This window comes from Doryrhamphus excisus, chromosome 11 (genome assembly GCF_030265055.1).
Source record: "Doryrhamphus excisus isolate RoL2022-K1 chromosome 11, RoL_Dexc_1.0, whole genome shotgun sequence".
Taxonomy (NCBI): Eukaryota; Metazoa; Chordata; class Actinopteri; order Syngnathiformes; family Syngnathidae; genus Doryrhamphus; species Doryrhamphus excisus.
Window position 1 is genome coordinate 15547371 of NC_080476.1, and position 23718 is coordinate 15571088.

The 23718-nt window shown below is 37.8% G+C and overlaps 1 protein-coding gene across 5 annotated transcripts in view; it reads left to right on the plus strand.

The window, feature by feature from the left end:
- Positions 1–23718, plus strand: part of nrip1b (nuclear receptor interacting protein 1b) — a 59526-nt gene that overhangs the window by 16591 nt on the left and 19217 nt on the right. The window contains exon 2 of one of the 5 annotated variants that reach the window (XR_009132166.1): positions 19544–19619. The exons of 2 other annotated variants lie outside the window; for them this stretch is intronic. The gene's annotated coding sequence lies outside the window, so the exon portion shown is untranslated. Of the gene's footprint in view, positions 1–10759; positions 10949–19543; positions 19620–19826; positions 23475–23718 lie in introns of those variants that run through there. 2 more of the 5 variants (XM_058088284.1, XM_058088285.1) reach the window with 2 other exon arrangements.

A 23718-nucleotide genomic window follows, 5' to 3' on the forward strand; every position in this document is an offset into this window, starting at 1 on the left:
TCTAGTCCGACACACAGCTGTAGATATCTGCTGGAGAAGGGGCCAACAGTCCCTTTTACAGTAAATATACGATAACTGAGGAGTGATGGTGTGAATGTTGAGAACCACTGTCCTAGCTAACATTGTTAATAACAATCAGCAACAATAATAACAATTAACAACAATAATAATGTTGTTGATAACAACAACTTAAGCAATACTCATCCCGAAATCAAACATAATCTGCTCCGTTTCCACACATTAATCTCAACCATACAAAATTACATTACCAGACTTTAAACTTTTGTAAAAATTTGTATGCCGATTTTCATCCCAAGTCTTGTATAACTACACCGAATCCACAGAGACCGGTACTAGCGTCGCTCAGTTTAGGTTATAAAAAGGAAATACAATACAGGAAAAGCTTGTATAACGGGTGTGTGATCTCCTTGTTACACACACACACACACACCTCCACACATACAAGCGGAGAGAGGAGAGCCGCCACGCTTTTTTTTCTAACTGTGTTTACACGTCCTGCGCTTGGCATAGTGGCCAGACGATTGCGGTTTATCCAGAGCCTCTTTTCATTCTAAGCCACCCTCTCTCTCTCCCATTCAGCATTGACCTTGGTGTTTATAAAGAGGCAGGGCTTGACCTACATCCGCCCCCTTAACTGGAACTAGACCCTCAACCAGCCTCTCGTGACTAAAGAGACTCGCCATTTTTTTTTTTTTTTTTCATGTGGCTTTTTCTGTTACTGCTTTTTTTTTTTTAAAGAACGATGCCGCGGAGTAGTTGAGCATCTTTGGCAATGGAGGAAAGTAGAACAGGAGGCTTCATCACTCGTCTCCGAGGCACTAATGTGTGTGTGTGTATGTGTGTGTACCAGGTCACCATTAGCACGCAGGGCTTAGCACGGGCGCTGGTGAGATTTTAGCAGCAGGTCAACCTACCCCTGGTTTTCAAAGTGGTGTCACACTGTTGCTGATGCAAATGAGTACAAACAGTAACACGTGTAGCGGCTAGCATCTGGCGGGACAAAGGTGCTTAAAGAGACCCCGCAGTGGTCACATAAGGCTGATCGTTTTTGTTTATTTTTTTTAAAGGGCGATAAAAGACCTTGTTTTTATTTGGTTAGCAAAAGCGTTGAATTATTCGGTACAGTCATCTCTCGTTTATTGCGGTTAATTGGTTCCCATAGATATAGGGTTGTTATTTTATGTCTACAGGGCTCTAATACTCATTCACTCATTCATTCATTTTCCCATAGACTGCACATTACAGTTGAGCAATGTGTTGCAAGCAAAGATTAATCGGAGTCTAAATGTGACTATAGGGTTGTTATTTTATGTCTACAGGGCTCTAATACTCATTCATTCATTCATTCATTCATTTTCTACCGCTTTTTTTTTTTTAAGCATAGAAAATCTGTTTTGACTTTCTAAATAGGAATAGGCTGCACGGCGGCAAATTCATGAATATTGCAAAAAAAAGTAAGAAAAACACTGACATTACATATATAATAATTTTAAAAATTACTTAAAATATTAATTTAGATGTATTTTGATTTCTATTAGTTTACATATTTTTATTACGTTTTTAAAATATGAAAAATAATTTTATTACTGGGCTGCTGCACGGCGGCAAATTCATGAATATTGCGAAAAAAAGTACAAAAAACACTGACATTACATATATAATAATTTTAAAAATTACTTAAAATATTAATTTAGATGTATTTTGATTTCGATTAGTTTACATATTTTTATTAAATTTTTAAAATATGAAAAATAATTTTATTACTGGGCTGCACGGCGGTCGAGTGGTTGGCACGCAGACCTCACATTCCAAAAACATGCTAGGGTAATTAGCGACTCCAAATTGTCCATAGGTATGAATGTGAGTGTGAATGGTTGTTTGTCTATATGTGCCCTGTGATTGGCTGGCCACCAGTCCAGGGTGTACCCCGCCTCTTGTCCGAAGAAAGTAACTGGAGTCTAAATGTGACTATAGGGTTGTTATTTCATGTCTACAGGGCTCTAATACTCATTCATTCATTCATTTTCCCATAGACTGCACATTACAGTTGAGCAATGTGTTGCAAGCAAAGCTTAATTGGAGTCCAAATGTGACTATAGGGTTGTTATTTTATGTCTACAGGGCTCTAATACTCATTCATTCATTCATTTTCTACTGCTTTTTCCTCACGAGGGTCGCGGGGGATGCTGGAGCCTATCCCAGCTGTCTTCGGGCGAGAGGCGGGGTACACCCTGGACTGGTGGCCAGCCAATCACAGGGCACATATAGACAAACAACCATTCACACTCACATTCATACCTATGGACAATTTGGAGTCGCCAATTAACCTAGCATGTTTTTTTTGGAATGTGGGAGGAAACCGGAGTACCCGGAGAAAACCCACGCATGCACGGGGAGAACATGCAAACTCCACACAGAGATGGCCGAGGGTGGAATTGAACCCTGGTCTCCGAGCTGTGAGGTCTGCGCACTAACCACTCGTCGTGCCGTGTTAATGTATGGAGGGATTATAAAGCCCTGGCACGAACAAACGAGCGTAACTGCTGGTGTTTGCATGAGAGCGCTAGCGTGATTTGTACTTGTAATATATCATGAGTGGCCCCCCCAACCCTAAATGGGGCCAGTGTCATGCCACCGGGACAGATCCTGGCTCAGCTTTCCCTATAATGCATCTGTAGCCAAGAAGGTCATGTTGTTTTTTTTTTTCCCTCTCTCTCTCTCCCTGGAATGACATGTGATTCCGTCATGGGTGTTAAATGACAGCAAAAAGAAGTATTTAAATAAGCGGAGTATCCTTTTTCAGATGATATAAAAGTTAAACAGGAACCTAAACAGGAACGCAACTGGCCTGTGAAGCCTTGTGGTGTTCAATCAGGAGATAAAAGATGGAGGTCCTGCTATGTTGGTCATGATCCGGTCAATGTCAACAGTCCACATCAAGCCTTACGTCCTTAAAGACACGTTGACCACTGCTGTGCACGTTCATCGTTTTTGTCAGATGCGCATATTGGATTTTGACTGACATGTCACTTAAACCAATAGAGTAGTGATTCAAAAAATGTTAGCCGTGGTGGTCATTAAAAGTATGATTCATTTTTGCAAATATTATTTTTAAAAATTATTTTTATTGTAAAATATTTATTGCACGATTTAAAAAAAAATAAAAATTATAGGCCCAAGTAATAACCTGTTGAGTGTTATTGACCTGTCACAATATTTTAGGAACTTTATACAGTTTATGATTGGAACGTAGTCTCTGGTTATCATGCTAGTCTTGAATGCAGTTATGAAAAGTATGAGAATTATTATATGTCTTATGTGTACACCACAGATTAAAAGTTTTGGGCTTTATATAATAATAATAATAATATATTATTTTGATAATATTATGAATAATATATTATTATTATTATTATATATTATTATTTTTATTATATATTACTATATTATTTATTATTATTTATATTAAAATGTCCCACCTTTGTCCTATAAACGGTACATAGGCAAAATAATGCGTTCTCAGAGCACTTATTTTTATTATTATTATTATTTTAAAAAATAATGATGATAATAATATTATATAATAATAAAATATTATTAATAATATTGTCAAAATAATATATTATCATTATTATCATCATTATTTTTTAATAATAATATTATCAATTATAATATTATAATATAATATTATCAAAATAATATAATATCAAAAATAATATAATATATATAACATGATAATAATGATAATAATAAAATATATAATAATAAAAATATTATTAATAATATTGTCAAAATAATGTAATATTATTATAATTATTATCATGTTATATATATTATATTATTTTGATAATATTATTAATAATATATTATTATATATATTATTATCATCATTATTTTACTTTATTTTATTTTACTTTTATTTTTATTTTACTTTTATAATATTTGCTTTTATATACTAAAATAATTTGTCTAGCCACCAACTATATGTGGTTTCCTAAGTTGTTATTATTTGCTGTTTTATTACTATTATTATATTTATTTATTACTGATTGATTGATTTTCTTTATTCTTGATTTGTTTATTTATTTTTCATCTTATGTTGTGCAGAAAAATAAAAATGAAGATATTTGAGAACAGTGGAATGTTTTATCAGAGCTTTTATTGTAGAAAATCGGAACCAAAGCACTGAAAAAGTTTGTATATTTTTCTGTTTTTAATAAATGCGTTTTTTTTTTTTTTTTTTTGAAAACCTGATGCGGCCCCAGCCTTGCCCAGACCCCTAGCTCCAGTGGCCCCCAGGTAAATTGAGTTTGAGATCCCTGGTTTAGGGGGTTCTAGTCTGAGAAAGCGGAATGTTTCCACCTTGTTTTTTTTACTTTTTTCACACAAATACAAATTAATGTAGAACACACTCATCCAAATTTCATAGCTCCAGTGGCCCGCAGGTTAAATTGAGTTTACAATGAAAATTTTAAAATTGTTTATTTGAGATACCCCTTGATTTAAAGCATACCAGTTGATAAATTACTGTAAAGGCCGCAAAAAAACCTCACCAAAACATGTCAGTGTCTGCCTTTTTTGAAACTCCTGTTCTTTCTTTGTCTGCCTTTCTTTCTCTCACTTGTACTGTCTCCCTCGATCATGCTCTGTAGAACTCCTAGCACCATCTTAGGGAGGGGAGAAAAAAAAAAAAAAAACGAAGGAAAGTGGGTCAGGGTGACCTATTTTTTTTTTTTTTTTCCTCACAGTTCACGGAGGCAGAGGGTGGTGGTGGTGGTGGTGTTGTCGTCAGTTAGACAAGGAGCAGGGCCTGATGGGGAGGCAGGGGCCTTGTCACTAGACGCAGCCGCTCAGAACTGGGTCAGCAACAGAAGCTACGTCTTGTAAATGGCTTGTCATAGTGGGGAGAGAGAAAAAAAAAAACGTAAAATGAACCATAGATTATATGCCCCAAAGCTTGAGCATCGAGATCTCCTCCTTGGAAAAACAGTACAGTTTGCGGGAGTTCTCGGAAGTCTCTGAAGGAGTCTCTTGCCCCTCTTAGTCTCCAGTTAATGGCGTTTGATTACCGCAGTCAGACCTGACAAGCTCCCAAGCCCTCCAGCCGCGCACACTTTTGATGCAAAGGATCTTTTCATATTTCCATTTCTCTGACACATGGCTAGCTGTTTGCTAAATTTAGCCCCCCCCCTTTCCTACTAGATTTGCTTGACTTTTAGTCAGGTCAGGTTATGTTCTGATGGTTCATCTGCTATGACCTCTCTGCGTATCATTTGTGTCAAACGTGATAATTTCCTTACATGAGTTCTCACAAGATGATCATTTGTTTTCCTTGATGGACAACTTCTGATTAATCGTGTCCTCCGAACTAACTTGAAACATGGCTCAGTTTGGAGGCTAATTAATTAGCTTGGTAGGTTGCTATTGCAGAAACGGCGGCCGTCTCTTGTGTCACTTCAAAGCTAGTGGTAGTAAACAAAGCTAGTGGTATTAAAGCGAGCGGTACTAAACTAAGCTAGCGGTACTAAACAAAGCTAGCGGTACTAAACGAAACTAGCGGTACTAAACAAAAGCTGGCGGTATTAAACAAAGCTAGTGATATTAAACAAAGCTAGCAGTACTAAACTAAGCTAGTGGTAATAAACAAAGCTTGCGGTACTAAACAAAGCTAGCGGTAATTAACTAAGCTAGCGGTAATAAACAAAGCTAGCGGTACTAAACAAAGCTAGTGGTACTAAACTAAGCTAGCGGTACTAAAGTAAGCTAGTGATAATAAACAAAGCTAGTGGTACTAAACGAAGCTAGCAGTAGTAAACAATCTTAGCAGTCGTAAACAAAGCTAGCGGTAGTAAACAAAAGCTAGCGGTACTAAACAACGTTAGCGGTACTAAACAACGTTAGCGGTACTAAACAAAGCTAGTGGTAATAAAAGAAGCTAGTGCTAATAAACGAAGCTAGTGCTAATAAACGAAGCTAGCGGTAATAAACAAAGCTAGCGGTAATAAACAAAGCTAGCGGTAATAAACGAAGCTAGCGGTAATAAACGAAGCTAGCGGTAATAAACGAAGCTAGCGGTACTAAACGAAGCTAGCGGTAGTAAACGAAGCTAGCGGTAGTAAACAAAGCTAGCGGTAGTAAACAAAGCTAGCGGTAATAAACGAAGCTAGCGGTAATAAACGAAGCTAGCGGTAATAAACGAAGCTAGCGGTACTAAACGAAGCTAGCGGTACTAAACGAAGCTAGCGGTAGTAAAAGAAGCTAGCGGTAATAAACGAAGCTAGCGGTAATAAACAAAGCTAGCGGTAATAAACAAAGCTAGCGGTACTAAACTAAGCTAGCGATACTAAACTAAGCTAGCGATACTAAACTAAGCTAGCGGTAATAAACGAAGCCAGTGGTAATAAACGAAGCCAGCGGTAGTAAACGAAGCCAGCGGTAGTAAACAAAAGCTAGCGGTAGTAAACAAAAGCTACCGGTTGTAAACAAAGCTAGCGGTGGTAAACAAAGCTAGTGGTGGTAAACAAAGCTAGTGTTAGTAAACAAAAGCTAGTGGTAAAAAAACAACGCTAGTGGTAAAAAAACAACGCTAGTGGTGGTAAACAAAGCTAGTGGTACTAAACAAAGCTGAGAAAAGTAAAGGGGTGTTTTCCGAAAGTGTGTTGCTCACTTCGGCTAGCTTAAATTTTGCCAAATTTGTCTGAACGAAATTGTAAACATTTGGTATTTGGACAAATAAATGGCACACTCGGGATCTAAAAAGCCACTTTCTCACCTGATTAAAAGAAAATCGCAATAAAGTGATAATTTAAATAGTTTAGAGCTAAAGTGAAATGAGCTTCAGCCATTGTGGGTTATCATGTAGTATGCTGTAGTGTAAACGCTTTGTATACTGTCTGATGGATTGGGTATGCGGTATGGAGTGTGGATAGTATGAGCTTGAAAGTATACGTAGTATAGTATAGTAGTAAGTGTGCAGTTTCGAACACAGCCAAACACAGGTTTTCATCCCACCAATAATTGCCTCGGTTGTTGCACGATGCCGAGATCCCTGTACTGAGGCTTATTCTTGCGTTTGGAGCGATGCAATTTTCAGGCAGTAACGCTCACTCATGTTTCACTACGTGGAACAAATCACCCTGTAATGAATCTCTCAGGACGCCGACCGGTGCCTCCACAACAGTCTGCTTTTCTTGGCTTCTTCAGCAATGAAGGATCGTTTTATTGTTTATCCATCGGCATCGAGTAAGAACATTTTTTGGGGGGGTAAGATAAAGCATATCTCTCGCTAAATGTACTGCAAAAAAAGGTCAGTAAGGATAATTCATAATGCCGCCTACAGAGAACATACTAACTCCTTATTTCTAAAATCACAAATACTTCAACTTGCTGATATAGTTCATCTTCAAACAGTTAAAATAATGCATAAGGCTAAAAATAACCAATTAGCCAAAAATTTCATCCAATACAATCAAGATCAATACAATCAGTTGATGTTTGCTAAATACAAGGATGAAGAGTCTTGAACCAGTCATGATGTGCTATACATATATATATATATATCACTATATTGACACTTACTATGGTACCCATTATGTCATTGGATGGTCATATCATATGTGACAATAAATAAATGAACAAATAAATAATAATAAAAAAAATGTAATTTAAAAAAAACATGAAAAAATAATAACACTACACTATAATATCACTATATTGACAGTTACTATGGTACACATTATGTCATTGTATGGTCATATCATACGTGACAATAAATAAATAAATAAATAATAAATAAAAAAATGTAATAAAATTTTTTAATAAAAAAAAATTTAAATTTAAAAACATAAAAAAAAAATAATAATAACACTATACTATAATATCGCTATATTGACACTTACTATGGTACCCAGTATGTCATTGGATGGTCATATCATACGTGACAATAAATAAATAATAAATTTAAAAATGTAATAAAAAATTTTAATTAAAAAAAAAATTAAAATTTAAAAACATAAAAAAATAATAATAACACTATACTATGGTACCCATTATGTCATTGTATGGTCATATCACATTTTTTTAAAGAATAAAAAATATATATTTAAATAAATGTAAAAAAATAACAAAAATAAAATATTTAAAAAAATAATACAATAAATAAAAATTATATTAGGAAAGCAGGAAGTGAACTTAGGAAAGCAGGAAGTGAACAAATGTGACAGTTACTGATTGTTAAAGTACCAGATGGAGAAGTAGGATTTAATAAGCTTTGCTTCTTCCTACTCCTTTTGGACATGTGGAACTGTGAACTGATTATGTGATGCATTCAATTGTAATCTGATGCATGTTCAAATGAAATTAAACCATTACCAAACCATTACCATATATGGACATAAGGTTCTTAAGCATTTGTGTCATGTCTGAGTCCCGGCATAAGGTTAATCACACTGGTTTTGCAAGAACAGCCCTATTAGGCCAAGGTGTCATACTAACAAACAACGTAATGTCCTAGCGAAGGGCTAAACGTGTCGCGGGGGATTGGATTAGCAAGACTCCGGGTAGTACACACACACACTCAACCCGCTCACTGCTGGTAAACAAAACTGTCCAATGTTATTCTTAGCCCCAGAACTTCATGCCTCTGCGTGAAAGCCCTTTAACGCAGCTAATTGAGGAGACCGCTCATGGCTCCTGTCACTCATCAACAACATATGTGTGGTTTTTTTTCTGCATGCGGGTACACAAGAAACCAGTCGGAACCAGCACGATTCAGTGTTTAGAGCGTTTTTTTTTTTTATTACTCTAGGGTGTCACCTCAGCACCGCCTTAAGCAGATGGTTTCCAGCGCGTCTGCGTATGACATGTGATAACATTACAGTTTGGAAAGGTCAGGCATGGAGCGAGGCGGTTTTAGGGCAGGGCCAATCTCGTTTTGCGTTCTCTCTCTCGCATATCCTGCACTGTTTTTTCCATGCATGGCGTTTTATGCTTTTTAAAAAAAAAAAAAAAGGTTTCATTGATTTAAAAAAAAATGGCGTTTCTTCTCACATGGCAATGGAAAACTGGTACAGGTTCCCTGAACTTTAGTGACCCGGATTACAGTTGTAGGAAATATTTTTCTGCTGATAACAAGCCCGCCGTATGTTTTTTACAGTGAACTTAGCTCTTGTTTTAAGAGCCCACTTTGACAGTACAGAGCTAGACTTTGTACCCTCGTGTTTACTCTGGAAAATCAAAGGTCTTCATAGGGATCCGGAACGTCATGAAAACATTGGTTTATAGAACGGAACAGGGAGGAAAATACGCCTGAAATTTTATTGTACATGAATGTGAACAGGGCTGCACGGTGATCGAGTGGTTAGCGCGCAGGCCTCACAGCTAGGAAACCGGGGTTCAATTCTACCCTCGGCCATCTCTGTGTGGAGTTTGCATGTTCTCCCCGTGCATGCGTGGGTTTACTCCCACATTCCAAAAAAACATGCTAGGTTAATTAGCGACTCCAAATTGTCCATAGTTATGAATGTGAGTGTGAATGGTTGTTTGTCTATATGTGCCCTGTGATTGGCTGGCCACCAGTCCATTGTGTACCCCGCCTCTCGCCCAAAGACAGCTGGGATAGGCTCCAGCACCCCCCGCAACCCCCGTGAGGAAAAAGCAGTAGAAAATGAATGAATGTATGAATGAATCATTTGAGTGTTAAGTTGCTGTGTGATGAATTTAGTGCTGTTAGTAATGTGTTCTTTGAAAGATGACACAATGTGTCAGACTGTTGACCTCTTTGTCAATTTTTGACTCCCAATTTTTTTGGCTCCAAATTGTCCATAGGTATGAATATGAGTGTGAATGGTTGTTTGTCTCACGAGGATAAGCGGTAGAAAATGAATGAATGAATGAATGAATTACTGTTTTGTGGTTGAATACGGCCACAAAATATATTAATATTAATAGTCCAAAAATTATGATACCATATCATGATATAGTAAAGGAAATCTTGCACTATCATCGTTCACTCTGTGAAGTTGTGGAATTGCCGTTTGTGACATGTATTTTCTTGCAGGCCATTCATACTGTCTGTCAAACATTTGCAGCATTTCTTGAAATGAATTCTTTATTTTTAGACTGTTAGCCACTGGTTAATTGGTGACTCCAAATTGTCCATAGGTATGAATGTGAGTGTGAATGGTTGTTTGTCTATATGTGCCCTGTGATTGGCTGGCCACCAGTCCAGGGTGTACCCCGCCTCTCGCCCGAAGACAGCTGGGATAGGCTCCAGGATAAGCGGTAGAAAATGAATGAATGAACGTGAACACCTCTTGTCTTGGACGGTTGGTTCGCTCCGAAAGATCACTGTTTTATATTGGAAACCCGACATATGGGATGCTATGTTTGGGTGCTCGATTCCGTGGAAGCGCATTGCAGTACGATAACCGAGGTGGTTTCATCCAAAACTGAACTGGGTCTTCTTCCCAAATGGCTCAGTGATGATGCATAGAGTTGATCACTTTTGTTTGTGCAGCCGGTCCGAAATGTTGGAATTCTGTTCCTGTCCAATAGAGAGGTTAAAGATACAGCATCCTGATAAATCTCTTCCCAGGGGGAAACAGATAAGGACTGTCTTAGATTGAGAATGAAAGAGCTGTCGAGAATTGAGGGGTGGGGGGTTGTGGGAGGGGGGGTGTAAGAGGAAGACTGAGATGTCTATCAGGCATCTTTTTTTTTTTTTTTTTTTGTGTTGCAGATCCAGTTCAAGGGCGCCCACAGGCGAGGCAGCTCTCGCTCTTATGTGCCAATGCTGGTGCTCAAGGTCATATGAGCCAGCCCTGTGACATTAAAGAGGAACAGGAAAGAGGACCGGGGAGGAGGGAGCGGGACATTAAACCATCAACCACAGACACGCACTTTCAAACACATACATGCAAGCTTTAAGGTGGGTAAAGTATATTAACGTAACACAATTATATTTATTATACCTTGCTACCATAGTAACCGGAGTACATAATAATTACATTTTAACATCACGGTTAATTTTGGGTATAGCAAGCGAACAAATACAAAACTAAAACTACAGTATTTTCCGGTGTGACTTATGTATGGTTTTTTTTTCTACATAATTATGTTTTTTTTCTACATAATTATGTATTTTTGGCCTTGTGCGACTTATACTCCGGAGCGACTTACAGTCCAGAAAATACGGTAATCGACTGAAAAAAGAATCGTTACCGTCCAAATACCGTATTTTCTGGACTATAAGTGGCACTTTTTTTTCTAGATTGGCTGTTCCTGCGACTTATACTCCAGAGCGACTTATAAATGAAAAAATTGTTTTTGTTACATAAACACTGGATACTTTATTTGCCTTCCAAGAGGACGTAATGTCTGTTTTGGTCAAGTAGTTTGGAAAATAAATTACCCGCAAAAATGCGACTTATACTCCAGTGTGACTTATGTATGTTTTTTTCTACCTAATTATGCATTTTTGGCCTTGTGCGACTTATACTCCGGAGCGACTTATAGTCCAGAAAATACGGTAATCGACTGAAAAAAGAATCGTTACCGTCCAAATACCGTATTTTCCGGACTATAAGTCGCACTTTTTTATACACTTTTTTATGACTTATACTCCAGAGCGACTTATAAATGAAAAAAGTGTTTTGGTCAAGTAGTTTGGAAAATAAATTACCCGCAAAAAATGCGACTTATACTCCAGTGCGACTTATGTATGGTTTTTTCTACCTAATTATGCATTTTTGGCCTTGTGCGACTCCGGAGCGACTTATAGTTCAGAAAATACAACTTGCAAGTGGGATGTCTTATTCAGTAAAAAAAACAAACAACAAAACTGTAAAATTCAATTTCAGAATATAATGTGGTCTGATGTTCAAAGTGCAGTCCAGTGTTTATGTAACATAATCACTTTTTTCATTTATAAGTCGCAGAAACAGCCAACCTAGGAAAAAAAGTGTGACTTATAGTCCGGAAAATACGGTATTTGGACGGTAACAATTCTTTTTTCGATCGATTAATGAATTTTCTGGACTATAAGTCACTCCATAGTATAAGTCGCACAAGGCCAAAAATGCATATTTAGGTAGAAAAAAAACATACATAAGTCGCACTGTAATATAAGTTGCACTGTAGTATAAGTCACATTTTTTGCGGGTAATTTATTTTCCAAACTACTTGACCAAAACAGACATTACGTCCTCTTGGAAGGCAAGTTCTAGAAGTCTCTGGAGTATAAGTCGCAGGAACAGCTAACCTATGAAAAAAAAGTGCGACTTATAGTCCGGAAAATACGATATAAGCGTAAAATAGTGGTGTGTGTTAGATATATATTCTGGCTCCCATGGACAGTTTTGTTTTGTTTGTAAAGTTTACCCACTCTTGGCTTACGGCATCAAGAAAAACTTGAAGATGTGAGGCCTAGCTTGCTATCTGAACAACTTAGTGTTACAGCTATTATAGTTATAGGTATATGATATATGGTATATGGTAACGGTTGTTTTTTTTGTCTTTCCTGATGTGGTAAATCGGTACACGTCTGTACCGTACCGATGTTTCATGTATCAGTGTATCACGTAACTTGTCAGATGATCTCAGGGGCCTCCACAAAACATTGTAGCCATACCTCAGCGGGATATATTTGTATTACCTCAAGGGAGTTTTTGAAAAAATTAGGACTCAAGTATGAAGTGACGACATGCCGTCAAAGATCAAGGTTACCCTGACCTCGGACTAACTTCTAGCTCAGGGACGCGTCTGAAACGATTTAGGCCGTCAGTTGCTTGTTTACTGAGACTGACAGCATAAACTGTATAGTCTATTCCATCCCCTGTTGATTTTGTAAGTGTCACAAATATCCGAAATACTGCGATATAATGAAATTTTAATGATTGTGTTCTACATTAATTTGTATTTGAGTGAAAAAAGTAAAAAACAAAGTGGAAACATTCCGCTTTCTCAGACTAGAACCCCCTAAACCAGGGGTCTCAAACTCAATTTACCTGGGGGCCACTGGAGCTAGGGTCTGGGCAAGGCTGGGGCCCCATCAGGTTTTCCAAAAAAAAAACAAAAAAAAACTTAATAAAACTTAATAAAATAAAACTTAATAAAAAAATGTATTAAAAACAAAAAAATTCAAAAAACTTCGCTTTGGTTCCAATTTTCTACAAGAAAAGCTCTGATAAAACATTCCACTGTTCTCAAATATCTTACTTTTTATTTTTCTACACAAAATAAGATGAAAAATAAATAAACAAATCAAGAATAAAGAAAATCAATCATTAATAAATAAATATAATAATAATAATAATAAAAGGGCAAATAATAAAAACTTAAGAAACCACATATAAATAATAATGAACAAAGCATTATTAGAGCCCTGTAGACATGACAAAACACGACTATAGTCACATTTATACTCTTTTTATTTACAACATATTGCGCAACTGCAGGGTCTTGAGACACATGCTAACTCGCAAACTAGAGAGCTAGCCACCTAAACGGTAGCCTTCAAGTTATTTCCTTTAAACTTAAATAGCCAAAAACTTACCACTTCCACACGGATAGGGAGGATAACTATTAACAGTTATTTAACCTTTAACATGAACATTAATCAAACGTAATAATTTTTTCTGGGTACATGATACCATACAGCATCCATATCAAACTTGCGCGGGCCGCACTAACATTAAACTTTCATATCAAGGCGGGGGCCTCAAACTAGTGTCCTGCGGGCCACATTGGGCCCGCGGGCCGCGTGTATGAGACCCCTGGCCTAAACAAGAGATGGCTCGGTGTATGCATGCACTCTTACACCATGTGCTCGGTCTACCGAACAATGTTGGCATGTGTCTATTGATCAGTCGGGTTTGGGTTTCCAATGCCCTTTAGAGAACCATCCTCAGGTGAGCAAACAAGTAGAACCAGAAGGTGCTTGATTGTTTCCGAAGGGACTTGGTTTTGTTTTTTTTATTTTTTTTTTACAGAGAACATTAAAGATGAATACATTTTGCATTTACAGTCGTCCCTCGCCACTTTTGCGCTTTCGATTTAGCGGTTTCACTCCCATCACCGCTTTTTAAAGAGTATTAGAGCCCTTGTAACTTTTATGCAGCAGGGATAATCCAATTCAACCAGTTAGCCTTCTACCACTTCCACATGAAATGGGAGGATGACTTTTTTTCCATTAATGTCAGATATGCTATGATTGACTGCATAACTTCATGCGATGTTAAGGTAATGTTATCGATGTTAAGGTAATGTAAGGTAATGTCTAGTGCAGGGGTTCCCAAACTTTACCAACTCAGGGCCCACTTGTATATGCTGCGTTCTCTTAATGCACTTAATGCGTGCACTTAATAATAATAATAATAATTAATATTATAATTATTATAATAATAATATATATTATTATATTATTAAACTAATATAATAATACTACTACTAATAATAATAAATATATTATAATAATAATAAATATATAATATAATTATAATATATATTATAAATTTATAATAATAATAAAAATTATTATTATAAATATATAATAATAAATATATATTAATAATAATAAATATATAATAATATAATTATACTATATATTATTAATTTATTGTAATAATAATTATTATCATTATTATAATAAACATATAATAATAAATATATAATGATAACATATATAATATTTATTATTATTATTATATATGTTATTAATAATAATACTTTATTATTGTTATTGTTATTATTGTTATTAAGATTCAGGATTGAAATGAAGCAGGGGGATGAAGGAAGCCCAAAACTTTTAATCTGTGGTGTACACACAAGACAAAATTAATTTTCATACTTTTCATAACTTCATTCAAGACTAGCATGATCACTAGAGAGCTACGTTCCAATCATAAACTGTATAAGGTTCCTAAAATATTGTGACAGGTCAATAACACTCAATAGGTTATTACTTAGGCCTATAAATATATATTTTTTAAATGGAGCAATAAATATTTTACAATAAAAATGATTGACTGATGACCGTATGAGGCATTCAGGAGATGCATTCAAAGATGTATTATTTTTCCACTGGTCACTAGGTGTCAGTAAGTTACCGTGATGAGACAGTAGCCACCTTAGGAAGTACAATTCCCAGAAAAAAATAACTTATATTTCTGTTATGTTTTACTATAATTATGTATTGAGTAACGTGTTCAATATAGGGTTGTTATTTCTTGTCCTGAGGGCTCTAACAATGCTAAAACATATTTAGAAGGTGTTCAATGCTCTAGCTATGAAAATATTGAATCTTTAAAGGAATCAGGATTTTTTTGCCAGCATGTTTGTTTTTTAACATGACTACTTTAGAATAAAATTTGTCAGTTTTTTGGCGGAATATGAATAAAGTCCCTTGGCGTTGTGTTCTCTGCTCAGACATAATTTATTGGAAAAATGTCCTTTGCTCTTATGACGCTTCTTGACCGTCAACCACAAACATTAAGAAAGCACTCCAGTCCCAAAAGCACCCCGTAATGCCTCCCTGTCCTAAGGTCTTGGTCAGATTCCCAGCTGGCAAGGTCTGTGTTGACGCTTTCCTTTGATTAAAAAACATTTGACTGTACAATCAATAAGTACAGGCTGCAGCCATGAATTTATGGAACATAAATCTTCATGTGGAATTGTCCCTCTTATCATTTTTACTGATTAGTTCCCCCGTTATTCAAAACAGATGTTTTTACGGGTGATAGATGATCCAATTGTAGGATTTGAGTCATTTGGAATCTGGTGATACATGGTGATGTAGTATCAGCATTTGGAACCCAGTACAAGGTGATGTAGTATCAGCAATACATGGTGATGTAGTATCAGAATTTGGGACCCAGTACAAGGTGATGTAGTATCAGCATTCGGGGCCCAATGAAAGGTGATGTAGTATCAGCATTCGGGACCCAATACAAGGTGATGTAGTATCAGCATTCGGGGCCCAATGAAAGGTGATGTAGTATCAGTATTCGGGACCCAGTACAAGGTGATGTAGTATCAGCAATACATGGTGATGTAGTATCAGCATTTGGGACCCAGTACAAGGTGATGTAGTATCAGCATTCGGGGCCCAATGAAAGGTGATGTAGTATCAGCATTCGGGACCCAGTACAAGGTGATGTAGTATCAGCATTCGGGACCCAATGCAAGGTGATGTAGTATCAGCAATACATGGTGATGTAGTATCAGCATTTGGGGCCCAGTACAAGGTGATGTAGTATCAGCATTCGGGACCCAATGCAAGGTGATGTAGTATCAGCAATACATGGTGATGTAGTATCAGCATTTGGGGCCCAGTACAAGGTGATGTAGTATCAGCATTTGGGACCCAGTACAAGGTGATGTAGTATCAGCATTCTGGACCCAATACAAGGTGACGTAGTATCAGCATTCTGGACCCAATACAAGGTGACACAGTATCAGCATTCGGGACCCAATACAAGGTGACATAGTATCAGCATTCGGGACCCAATACAAGGTGATGTAGTATCAGCATTTGGGACCCAGTACAAGGTGATGTAGTATCAGCATTTGGGACCCATGTACAAGGTGATGTAGTATCAGCATTCGGGGCCCAATGAAAGATGATGTAGTATCAGCATTCGGGACCCAGTACAAGGTGATGTAGTATCAGCAATACATGGTGATGTAGTATCAGCATTTGGGGCCCAGTACAAGGTGATGTAGTATCAGCATTTGGGACCCAGCACAAGGTGATGTAGTATCAGCATTCGGGACCCAGTACAAGGTGATGTAGTATCAGCATTCTGGACCCAATACAAGGTGACGTAGTATCAGCATTCTGGACCCAATACAAGGTGACATAGTATCAGCATTCGGGACCCAATACAAGGTGACATAGTATCAGCATTCGGGACCCAATACAAGGTGATGTAGTATCAGCATTTGGGACCCATGTACAAGGTGATGTAGTATCAGCATTCGGGGCCCAATGAAAGGTGATGTAGTATCAGCATTCAGGGCCCAATACAAGGTGATGTAGTATCAGCATTTAAGACCCAGTACAAGGTGATGTAGTATCAGCAATACATGGTGATGTAGTATCAGCATTTGGAACCCAGTACAAGGTGATGTAGTATCAGCATGTGGGACCCAGTACAAGGTGATGTAGTATCAGCATTCGAGACCCAATACAAGGTGATGAAGTATCAGCATTCGGGACCCAATACAAGGTGATGTAGTATCAGCATTTGGGACCCAATACAAGGTGATGTAGTATCAGCATTTGGGACCCAATACAAGGTGATGTAGTATCAGCAATACAAGGTGATGTAGAATCAGCATTTGGGACCCAGTACACTGTTATGTAGTATAAGCATTTTGGACCCAATACAAGGTGATGTAGTATCAGCATTCGGGACCCAATACAAGGTGATGTAGTATCAGCATTTGGCATCAGCAAAATCTCGTACCATGCTGTTAACTACTCACTTCAGAGAGCAGCACAAACTGGGTCTAACAAGGACAGAAAAACGCTGCACAACCACATCAAATTTGCTGCATTTATTTCCATGTCTATTTTTCTGAAAGGGACCATTCTATCAGATGTTGAAAATGCATGTTGTGCGGGTATTATGTTTTTTGTGAAGATATGTATTAGGGCTGTGAAATTATTCCATATTTTAATCTGTTTGAGATTGTAAAGAATCGCTGTCAGTTCTCGTTGCGTACATGTTGACCTTTGGGTTTGTTTTAACGGCCGACTGGATCAGAGAGCCTGGTTGAGTGGCTTGGATCCAAATAGCACCCGGGCCATGGTGGAGGCCAGATGACCTCTTGAAGCTTGTTGTTGCAGGTAATGCCCAACACTTGTTTCCTTTTGTCCCAATAGTAATCTCCTTGCCTTAACCCGGAATGTCCAGGCTTGCTGCCCTGCTCTTAGCAGGATTCAGATAACCGCGGTATTTCCCGGGCCGCCACAAATACATTTGGACCGCCAACGACTGTTTTGGTGCTACCTTGTTGTTGTTTTTGTCATTGACAAAACTTTTTTTCTTGACAAAAACGAGGCAGTCATGAGCTAAACATGGATCTTTGATGACTAAAACGTGGCGAGTCGTGTGTGAGTTGACAAGATGAGAATACATGAAAATCTTAGTGGGTGGTCCAGCACAGTGGTCCCTAACCTTTGGTCCAGCACAGTGGTCCCTAACCTTTTTTGACCCACGGACCGGCTCGTGTTTCCACAAATCTCCGGTGGAAGATTATTACGTTGCTATTTGATGTGTGTGGTAAATGACATAGTGTTGGCATGAGTTAACTTATCCACGTACATAGTATCAGCATTGGGTACCCAATACAAGGTGATGTAGTATCAGCATTCATGACCCAATACAAGGTGATGTAGTATCAGCATTCGGGACTCAATACAAGGTGATGTAGTATCAGCAATACATGGTGATGTAGCATCAGCATTTGGGACCCAGTACAAGGTGATGTAGTAGCAGCATTTGGGACCCAATACAAGGTGATGTAGTATCAGCAATACAAGGTGATGTAGTATCAGCATTTGTGACCCAGTACAAGGTGATGTAGTATCAGCATTCTGGACCCAATACAAAGTGATGTAGTATCAGCATTAGGGACTCAATACAAGGTGATGTAGTATCAGCATTCTTGACCCAATACAAGGTGATGTAGTATCAGCATTCTGGACCCAATACAAAGTGATGTAGTATCAGCATTAGGGACTCAATACAAGGTGATGTAGTATCAGTATTCTTGACCCAATACAAGGTGATGTAGTATCAGCATTTGGAACCCAATACAAGGTGATGTAGTATCAGCATTTGGGACCCAATACAAGGTGATGTAGTATCAGCATTTGGAACCCAATACAAGGTGATGTAGTATCAGCATTTGGTATCAGCAAAATCTCTTACCATGCTGTTAACTACTCCCTTCAGAGAGCAGCACAAACGGGGTCTAACAAGGACAGAAAAACGCCGCACAACAATATAAAATTTGCTGCATTTATTTCCATGTCTATTTTTCTGAAAGGGACCATTCTATCAGATGTTGAAAATGCATGTTGTGCGGGTATTATGTTTTTTTTTGTGAAGATATTATGTATGTATTAGGGCTGTGAAATGATTACATATTTTAATCACATGATTTCTAAATCAATATAGCGTCTGTTCATATAGTGAGATATTAGATGTACATACAATGACGTGTAGATTATGTATATGTTCAAACTATAAACTGTACGTTAAACTATCGCTGACCCCTCAACACATTCACTGCAAAACACACACAGCTGAAAGTGTCCGCCCCCCCACCCCCGTCCCAACCCCCCCCTTTGGACGCTAGGTTCTTGCAGCCTTCCACCCTCGCTCTCTTCCTTTAAAGCTGTGCTGTGTGTGCGTGCGTACGTGTTGTGTGTTTGTGTGTGTGTGTGTGACAGCTGCCTAATTGGGCATTCTCCCCTCGTCGGGGCGCCTGCCTCCTCTCTCTCTCTCTCCTCCAGCCTGGGCCGGGGCTGCTGACGAATGGCAGCGGATTACAGATGAGGACACAGTGACCTGCCTGACCTTGCTGCACAGCCGCTGGAGGGGTGGGGGGGGGGGGCGGCAAATGGGAGGGCTGACAGAGCACAACGGGTGAGGGGACTGCAGAGGGGCGGAGCGTGTAGGGGGGCGGGAGCTGTGCTCACAGGTGGGGGGGGGGAGTCGAAGGGGGGGCGGTTTAAGCGGCGTCAGGTCAGCGGAGGACAGTCGCACAAAGGTGGGGGACAATATTAGGGATGGGCGGAGAGAGAGAGAGGGGGGGGGTTGCCAGGTGGCCGGGCGGCCGGGGCTAGGTGGGTGATCAGACAAATGACAAGTGTCACATGACAGGATCCCGCCTCTCCCTCCCTGTGCCCATGTCAGTATGTCAAGGGCATGAGCCCCCGCTGGCAAACCCCACTGCGGCATTCCCCCCCCCCCCACTTTTATTTATAAATGTACTTCTACCCTTCCCTCTTCACTGCCCTTCTTTTTTTTTTTACTTTTTTTATGTGTATAAGCAGCTTCTATATTACTTCTGGCTTGTCTCCATACATACCCCCCCCAGCCCCCCTGAGCCCCGACATGGTCGGTCAAAAGGAGGCGGTGGATCCTTTAGTGGGGTGAATTTCAATTTCCATGCCCCCACCTTCTGTGATACTGTCAAGGTGAGGTTGTGTCCTCTTGTTAAGAGCGATTAATGGCAGTCGTTATGTACATAATGAAATATCCCGGACCAGACCATTCTCACACTACGGGGATGTACCGGGGAAAAAAATGTCAATCATGCTTTTTCTTGCTTAGACGTCACATCACAATTCTCTTGAGGCGCATACAGGACTGTAATCTATTTGCGATGGTGGGTTGCATAGTAGTCAAATAATAAATAATAAATAATAAATAATAAATAATAAATAATAAATAATAAATAATAAATAATAAATAATAAATAATAAATAATAAATAATAAATAATAAATAATAAATAATAAATAATAAATAATAAATAATTAAAATGGTTGCTGTTTTTGTGGTTGGTTATGGCCTATTTTTAGTTTTTAAAATCAATTTTTAAGCATACAGGACTGTAATCTATTTGCGATGGTGGGTTGCATAGTAGTCCAATAATAAATAATAAATAATAAATAATAAATAATAAATAATAAATAATAAATAATAAATAATAAATAATAAATAATAAATAATAAATAATTTAAGACTACATTGAACATTTGCGCCCGCAATTTAAAAAAAATAATTAAAATGGTTGCTGTTTTTGTGGTTGGTTATGGCCTATTTTTAGTTTTTTTAAATCAATTTTTAAGAATAAAAATGAATGAAAATAAATAATAAATGAAGACATTAGTCGTCCCTGTGCACTACATTGAACATTTGTGCTTTTTATTTGCTGCTTATTTACTCTTGTTATATCGACAATTATGTAAGTATTATGAGAGCGAAGGTATTTAAAGCCGCCATTACAATACATTGAGACAGTAGCCAACACAGGAAGTACGCTGTCAAGAAAGAAACGATAAACCATCAGAATTCTGTGAATGTGTGAGTCTGTTATGTCTAACTACTGTACGTCTACTATTATGTCATACATAGTGTAAAGGTGACTATAGGGGTGTTATTTTATACCGAGAGGGCTCTAATAAGGGTCTGAATTGTCAAGTTGTTTTTTTTAGTTATTGTGTGATGAATCAATTGTCGTCGCAGATCCAGTGCCCATGAACTCTTGTTACATTATGCCTTTTTTTATATTTTCTATTTTTGATATGTATATTTTTTGCTATAATGTGCCAAAAATAAATTAAAAAAAAACCAAGCTGATGTTGGGACACCCCTGGTTTACATATTTGACTTGGGAGAGTTTTCAGCTCATCGTCTTCTGTAACCGCTTGTATTGATGACCAAAAAAATGCGGTGGAATTCGGACATGCCGACACCTAAACAGGCAGCGATAAATCAATTTGTGGCGGCTCCAATGAATTTGTGGCAGTCCCATCGCAAATAAATAAATAGAATGTATGGGAAATCCGGACTCTTCTGCTTGCTGTTCTTTATGGGAGGTCCTGAAATGATGGCTGACTTTCTTAATGGGAATAATTAATTAATTTGTCCTGGCTGGTGAGGCTTCCCAGGGGCACAGGGAAGGGGGGAAAAAAATTGTATTTTTTTTTTTCAGTGAATCAAAACAACCCTGACATCAGTTTCACATTCCTATTGGTGTACTTGATATATGTAAGTGAGCAGCGCTGTACTGGGAATACAATGTTACCGCCTCGAGGCAAAGTTGCCGTGTGTTTGATATCGTGTAAAGGCCCTGTCAATCCTGGGAATGTTTTTTTTTTCCTTGCTTGTGACACGCACTCTACTGCATCTCCCATGTGACGCGTCCCACCAGACAGATATGAGACTCCCACCGAGGCGCGTTTTGACTTGCGTAGATCACAATTCTCTTGAGGCGCATACAGGACTGTAATCTATTTGCGATGGTAGGTTGCATAGTAGTCCAATAATAATAAAAACTAAATAATAATAAATAATAAATAATAAATAATAAATAATAAATAATAAATAATAAATAATAAATAATAAATAATAAATAATAAATAATAAATAATAAATAATAAATAATAAATAATAAATAATAAATACATGAGTCGTCCCTCACTACATTGAACATTTGCGCCTGCAATTTTTAAAAAATTAATTAAAATGTTTGCTGTTTTTGTGGTTGGTTATGGCCTATTTTTAGTTTTTAAAATATTTTTTAAGCATACAGGACTGTAATCTATTTGCGATGGTGGGTTGCATAGTAGTCCAATAATAATAAAAAATAAATAAATAAATAATAAATAATAAATGAAGACATTATTCATCTCTCACTACATTGAACATTTGCGCCCGCAATTTTTAAAAAAAATAATTAAAATGGTTGCTGTTTTTGTGGTTGGTTATGGCCTATTTTTAGTTTTTAAAATCAATTTTTAAGCATACAGGACTGTAATCTATTTGCGATGGTGGGTTGCATAGTAGTCCAATAAAAATAAAAATAAAAATAATGAATAAAAATAATAAATAAAAATAACAAATAAAAATAATAAATAAAAATAATAAATAAATAAATAAACAAATAAATAAATGAAGACATTATTCGTCCCTCACTACATTGAACATTTGCGCCCACAATTTAAAAAAAATATATATTAAAATGGTTGCTGTTTTTGTGGTTGGTTATGGCCTATTTTTAGTTTTTAAAAATCTATTTTTAAGCATACAGGACTGTAATCTATTTGCGATGGTGGGTTGCATAGTAGTCCCACCAGACGCGTCCCACCGGACAGATATGCGACTCCCACCGAGGCGCGTTTTTGACTTGCGTAGTAAATTTCGATGTAATGTTGTTCTTTTTAAACTTGACCTTGTCTGCTTGTTATGTGTGTGTGTGTGGGGGGGGGGGGTTGTATTATGTGTTGCTCATACTGTGTGTGTTTCTAGGACAAGACTACTGGCTTTCCTGTATGTTTTATTTTTTTTATTTTGACCCGCTGTGGTTGCGTCTATGTGTGTAACACCAATTCAGTGCCCCGAGTCAAGCTGTGCGAGCTCTTTTAATCCTATGCTCCGCTGCACGTAGGCCTGATTAGTGGCAGCAGTTATCTGTGCAAGAAGACAGCCCGCCCTCCTTTAGCATTTGGTCAGGTCTGGGGCACTAAGGGGGGGGGGGGGGTGTCAAGTCATGAGAAAGGTGAACGGGGAAGGAGAAAGGCTGCGTTGAATACATAGCACGAACAAGGCAAGAGGCGGAACGCTGATTAGTATTCCGAAGGAGCGCTCCCTGCCAGTAGAGCAAATTGATTACTGCACTTTACCTGTATCGGCCTCCACAGCTAAGGATGACAAGGTACAGGACCATGATGTGTGTCTTCGTTACACTGCCCAAACGATAGCAATGTTAGCATTGGGTTTTTAGCGTGGCTCCTGGAACGCATCTTTACTAGTTTTGTAATCTCCTTCATTACACACAATAGCGTTAATACTCCCCCTTTTTTTCTCGTCTCGTCTCGTTTTGTACAATTTAATGCTCGGGGATTGATGATGCAGAAAAGACACTCGGTTGCAGTCCTTGGATTTTTTTTTTAGGAAGG